The sequence below is a fragment of the Oryzias melastigma genome, linkage group LG10 (genome assembly GCF_002922805.2).
Source record: "Oryzias melastigma strain HK-1 linkage group LG10, ASM292280v2, whole genome shotgun sequence".
In the NCBI taxonomy this organism is placed as follows: domain Eukaryota; kingdom Metazoa; phylum Chordata; class Actinopteri; order Beloniformes; family Adrianichthyidae; genus Oryzias; species Oryzias melastigma.
The window spans coordinates 3,126,769-3,133,744 of NC_050521.1; positions in this window are offsets into that span (position 1 = coordinate 3,126,769).

Below are 6,976 nucleotides of genomic sequence, written 5' to 3' on the forward strand. Positions count from 1 at the left end.
TAGCTCAAATCTAAATGTATAAATCTTGACTATATATTTAGCTCAAATCTAAATATGTAAATCTTAACTATATATTTAGCTCAAATCTAAATATATAAATCTTAACTATATATTTAGCTCAAATCTAAATATATAAATCTTAACTNTCCGAATTGGTCTAGCTAGGAAATAACCTAGCTAACTACTAACTACGTGAATGTGCCGTAAACTTACCGCTGCTTGTGGCTCTGTGGTGGTTGAAAGCAATCCAGCGGAAAACGCCTGGATAGCCGTTACAACGGCTCGTCCAATGTTCTCAGCCAACTGGTTGGACATGTTTAATCGTTTAACTCTTCAGTTATACAACTCTACAACCCTACAACTCTGCTACACTGGCGCGAATCTTTTTTTTTAAACTTTATTGCACCGTTTTTGCAATTTACAGAGATTTGCAATCCGTTATGCAACATATATCATTTACCCTAAATCTGAATATATACAGATTCGTACAATACATTTAACTCTAATCTAAATATATAAATCTTAACTATATATTTAGCTCAAATCTAAATATATAAATCCTAACTATATATTTAGCTTAAATCTAAATATTTAAATCTTAACTATATATTTAGCTCAAATCTAAATATATAAATCTTAACTATAAATCTAGCTCAAATCTAAATATATAAATAATGACTATATATTTAGCTCAAATCTAAATATATAAATCTTAACTATAAATTTAGCTCCAATCTAAATATATAAATCTTGACTATATATTTAGCTCAAATCTAAAAAATATAAACCTTAACTATAAATTTAGCTCAAATCTAAATTTATAAATCCTAACTATATATTTAGCTCAAATCTAAATATTTAAATCTTAACTATATATTTAGCTCAAATCTAAATATATAAATCTTGATTATATATTTAGCTCAAATCTAAATATTTAAATCTTAACTATATATTTAGCTCAAATCCAAATATTTAAATCTTAACTATATAATTAGTTCAAATCTAAATATATAAATCTTGACTATATATTTAGCTCAAATCTAAATATTTAAATCTTAACTATATATTTAGCTCAAATCTAAATATTTAAATCTTAACTATATATTTAGCTCAAATCTAAATATATAAATCTTAACTATATAATTAGCTCAAATCTAAACATATAAATCTGAACTATATATTTAGCTCAAATCTAAATATATAAATCTTGACTATATATTTAGCTCAAACAAGCACAACTCTGGCATGAAGCCATTCAGATATAGAGCAAATGCCTGCTTTTATTTTGGTAGTCCACTTCCACTTATTGCCAAGTTAATTTGCATATGAGCTAAATATTTAGTTTGGAATCTAAATATATAGTTTTCAACTAAATATTTATAAATCATCTAAATATATATTTAAAAACTTTATACATATATACTAAATATTTAGTTTTTAACTAAATATATAGTTTGAACCAAAATATTTAGAATGGATCTAAATATATATTTAAAACAAGCTACATAAATAATACAATAATAAATATATAGTTTAAAATTAAACATTTAATTGTTTACTAAATATAAAGTTGGACATTAAATATTTAGCTTTGATCTAAATATTTAGCTGCAAAGCTTATATATTTAGTTTGAAAAAATAAATATTTAGATTAGATTTAAATATTTAATAAGCAAACTAAATATTTAATTGCAAAGCTTAAGTATTTAGTTTGTAGGCTAAATATTTAGCTTAAAATTACATATTTAGTTGGTTAACTAAATATTTAGTTATTAAATGTAACATTTATAAATATATTAATTTACAGGGTGCGAATATGCTTTTGAAAAACAAAACCTGTTTTTTTTCTCCTAAAACACGCTAAATATCTGAAAACATTGATGTAAAAATTTTACATTTCTGATTTACAAACGGCACCCCATACTATTTAGTTTAATTTGTTTTTTATAATAGATCATTTATTTATTTTTTTTACTTTACTTATTTGTTCTGTCATTTTATTGTATTACTATTCAGCAGAGGCCACAATATGTAAATTACAATGACTAAAATACCCTCTTATTTTAGAAAATAGTTCAAACAAAATAAATTTAAGCCATGAGCAGTATTGTGTGGCCCAGAGGTGCTACCTGTTCTCACCACCCGCCTTTGACCCACCCTCACTTGCTGAGCAGCTGCTACACCCCCCATCAGCATTCTGTTTCCACCCTAATAGGTACATGTATGAGCCATGTTATTAAATGGTGGGTTTTATGTTGGTTTTATCTCAATAGCAATTATTATATGCTTTGGTCATCTGGGGATGCCGAATGGTACTATGTAAGTAAAAGTAAACGTTTCAATTGAATTGGCAACAAAGATTTTTTGTTAACCACACCCACAATCCTAATATAGTCATATCACTGTAGTCATACCACAGGTCATTCGCTATGCTCAAAATACATTTTGCCAGGTACTACGTGCCTGAAAATGTTAGCGATTTCTTTGAGTTTGTGTCAAATTTTGTGCAGTAAAGAAAAAACAAACAAACAAAAAAAACATTAGCAAAAGCATTATGGCTCCTGCAGTCCAGGACTGCTGTGGGACAGAATTATACTTAGAGAATAGGAGTTGAGAACCCATCAGTGCTAATATATTGGATTTAAAACTCTGAAAGAGTAAAAGCTTTTTAAGGATTATTTTAAGGTTTAAAGGTGACTTGGAGACATTAACAAGTGTTTACAATGCCAACACGAAATTTAAAGAACATTATTTTTCCTGTTATGTTGCTAAAATTAATTGAGAAATAATTTATATTTTCACAGCCTGGGTTAAAATTGAAACTGATACTTGTTTCCATGATCAAACGTCATAAGGTGAATGAGTCTGTTCCCCTTACAATTAGATCTCTATGAAGGAACATTGAGAGTGACCAAGAAAGTCAATTCAGTGACACATTGAGGGATATTTCAGGAGAAAATTAACAGGAAAATGAAACGTCAGACTCTGACCATTTAGAGGTTTTAACTGGACCACAGAGAAGTTTAACTTCTTTAGTTCCTGCAGCTCATCTTGTCTGTGACGCCGGAGTCACACCGGACGCGAGCGGAGCGGAGTGCGCGCCGATTCGCGGCGCACTATAGGTCACACCAGACGCGATTTTTTTCCGCGACGGTCGACAGGCGCTTCTGCTAGAGCTATTGCTTTTTTTGCCATCATGGTCAATAACCAGGATATCTCCCCGTGTTTCTGCTAAAAGGGGATGTGGTCTCTGCCCCTGTTGACACAGACCCCGCCCCCCAACTCCGCAGTCGCCACTTCATTGATCTGTTTGTGCGCCCGTGTGCGTGTCTGTCTGTTTTGTTGTGTGTCTGTGTGCATGCACGCGCTCCCACGTGTTTCCGTCGGTAAATTAATAAACTAAAAATATTACCTGATGTTTCTTCCAAGAAGAACCGCTCCTCTGCCTCTCTCTCGTTCAAACGCAGCCCCGTGCCCCGCTCCAGTGTGCCCCCACTGCCCCCTCTGCCCTGCTTTTTTTCCTCCCAGAACCCTGCAGCCCAGCACATCCGCTCCGGAGATCTGTGGTGTCCAGGGTGGGAGCTCTCGCGCACGCGTGTCTGTGTGTTTTGATTGTATGCATATTTTCATCTCTACAGTCTGTTTAGAAACAAAAACATGATCACATTTGTCAATCGCGGCGTTTTATTGTGAAACATTGGTTCTATTTTGAAAATAAACCGGACTTTCTCATGTATTTCGACGCAACTTCCTGCCAGTATTGACGCGGAGCGCTCACGTCTCGCGGAAGAAATAGGCCAGACGCCGAAACGTTGCTCCGCGCCTGGTGTGACCGACGCCATAGGTTAACATGGGCGCCGAATGGAAGCGCACGCCGTTCCGCGCCGCTTTGCGGCGCTATCGCGTCCTGTGTGACTCCGGCGTAAGTCTGAATCTATTGCCCTTTTAGCAATGTAACTAAATACATTCTGAATGGAATGTAATCAATTGTTCATCAACCAACTAAAAACACTTGCTGAGAATTTGATGGAAATTCATCGTTTTTTTTTTTTAGCTATGTATGCTTATAACCATCAGTCAGATGCTCTCCATCCATGAGACACACATATACGCATTTTACTGCTGGAAAAAAACAAGAAATGAATAGCTCCACAAACGATTTGTACATCTGAGTATGTGCTGAATAAGAATAAAGCATTTTACAAACTTAAATTAAACTATAGTATAACAGGCAGGTAGCCTGTCTGCGAGTATAGGCGGGCAACCTAAGAGCTGTGGTAAAGCAGGACGTCACTTATCTCTTAATTATGGTCCAGTTAAAACCTCTAACTGTGAAGCTCAGACCCTGTTTAATGTCCTGTCCATTTTCTTCAGAAATATTGCGATTTTATCACTAAATTGGCTTTTTTGTTTATTCTCCATGTTCCTTCCTAGAGCACTGATTGTAAGGGGAACAGACTCGTCAAATGATGTTTCACCATGGCAATGATGACCAATTTTGTTTTTGAGGTCAAATTATGATGAGACATTTTTTCTAATGTATCTTACCTAATCAACATTTTTAAAGCCTTGTATAGGCATTGCAAGCACTTTAACTGCTCAAAATAACTTTTTATGTAATATGTTAATGTCTTTTAGCCATGTATCATTTTATATTTCATTTTATTTTATGTACAAATTTAAACCTTTTAAATTATTTTTAAAATGTAAGTATTGAATTATAACTGTGCTTTTACTTTTGTTTATCTGTGCAGCACTTTAGTGCCTTGGTTGTTAAGGGATTTCTAAATTAAGATAGACTTGATCATATAAATGTCTTTCTAGTATAAACATCTTTCTCTCTCTTAAGGATACTGAGCCAGAAGAGGAGATAAAAAGGGTCTCACTGTGGGCATCCTTACGGTGTTGGAGGATGACAGTTCTTCACCTCATGGAAAAGTGGTGAATATTGCTGTTGTTGAGGAAGAAACCATCATTCTCGAGGATCTTCCTGACCTGCCAAGAGCTTTTGCTTACCTCCATGGAATGATCTACGTGTTACACCTTCAATACCCAAAAGATCTGGGGTACACTTTTGAAACAGTTTAGAAAATTTTTATGGGACTTGGAGCAGATCTCTCTCCAAGGGTATCTTCTTCTTCTTCTTTTCCTTTCGGCTTTTCCCTTCAGGGGTCGCCACAGCGAATCAGTTTCCTCCATCTAAGCCTGTCTTCAGCATCCTCCACTCTAACACCAGCCACCTTCATGTCTTCATTCACTGCATCCATAAACCTCCTCTTTGGTCTTCCTCTAGACCTCTTTCCTGGCAGCTCTAGACTCAGCATCCTTCTACCAATATATTCACTGTCTCTCCTCTGAACATGTCCAAACCATCTCAGTCTGGCCTCTCTGACTTTATCTCCAAAACCTCTAACATGTGCTGTCCCTCTGATGTATTCATTCCTGATCCTATCCATCCTGGTCACTCCCAAAGAGAACCTCAGCATCTTCATCTCTGCTACCTCCAGCTCTGCTTCCTGTCTTTTCTTCAGTCCCACTGTTTCTAGTCCAAACAACATGGCTGGTCTCACCACAGTCTTGTACACCTTTCCTTTCATTTGTGCTGAAACTCTTCTGTCACACATCACACCTGACACTTTTCTCCACCCATTCCAACCTGCTTGCACTCTCCTCTTCACTTCTTTTCCACACTCTCCATTACTCTGTACTGTTGACCCTAAATACTTAAACTCCTCCACCTTCTTTATCTCTTCTCCCTGTAACCTCACTCTTCCACTCTGGTTCCTCTCATTCACACACATGTACTCTGTCTTACTGCGGCTAACCTTCATTCCTCTCCTTTCCAGGGCAAACCTCCACCTCTCTAACTCCACCTCCACCTGTTCCCTGCTCTCACTACAAATCACAATATCATCTGCAAACATCATAGTCCATGGTGATTCCTGTCTAACCTCATCCGTCAGTCTGTCCATCACCATTGCAAACAGGAAGGGGCTCAGAGCTGATCCCTGATGTAATCCCACCTCCACCTTGAACTCCTCTGTCACCCCTACAGCACACCTCACCACTGTCTTACAGCCCTCATACATGTCCTGCACTGCTCGGACATACTTCTCTGTCACTCCAGACTTCCTCATACAATACCATAGTTCCTCTCTGGGCACTCTGTCATAAGCTTTCTCCAGATCTACAAAGACACAGTGGAGCTCTCTCTGACCTTCTCTGTACTTCTCTATCAACATCCTCAAAGCAAATGTTGCATCTGTAGTGCTCTTTCTTGGCATGAAACCATACTGCTGCTCACAAATGTTCACTTCTGCTCTTAGTCTGGCTTCCACTACTCTTTCCCACACCTTCATTGTATGGCTCATCAGCTTTATTCCTCTGTAGTTACCACAACTCTGCACATCTCCCTTATTCTTAAAAATGGGCACCATCACACTTCTCCTCCATTCCTCAGGCATCTTCTCACCACCTAAGATCCTGTTGAACAACCCGGTCAAAAACTCCACTGCCATCTCTCCTAGACACTTCCATACCTCCACAGGTATATCATCAGGACCAAGAGCCTTTCCACTCTTCATCCTCTTCAAAGCCCCTCTCACTTCACCTTTATTAATCTTTCTTACTTCCTGCTCCACAACCGTCACCTCTTCTACTCTTTGTTCTCTCTCATTCTCTTCATTCATCAACTCTTCAAAGTATTCTTTCCATCTTTCCATTACACCACTGACACCTGTCACCACATTACCATTCCTATCCTTGATCACCCTAACCTGCTGCATGTCCTTCCCATCTCGATCTCTCTGCCTTGCTAGTCTGTACAGGTCAGTCTCTCCCTCCTTACTACCCAACCTAGCGTACAAGTCATCATAAGCTCTTTGTTTGGCCTTTGACACCTCTACTTTCACCTTACGCTGCATCTCCCTGTACTCCTGTCTACTCTCCTCAGTCCTCTCAGTGTCCCACTTCTTCT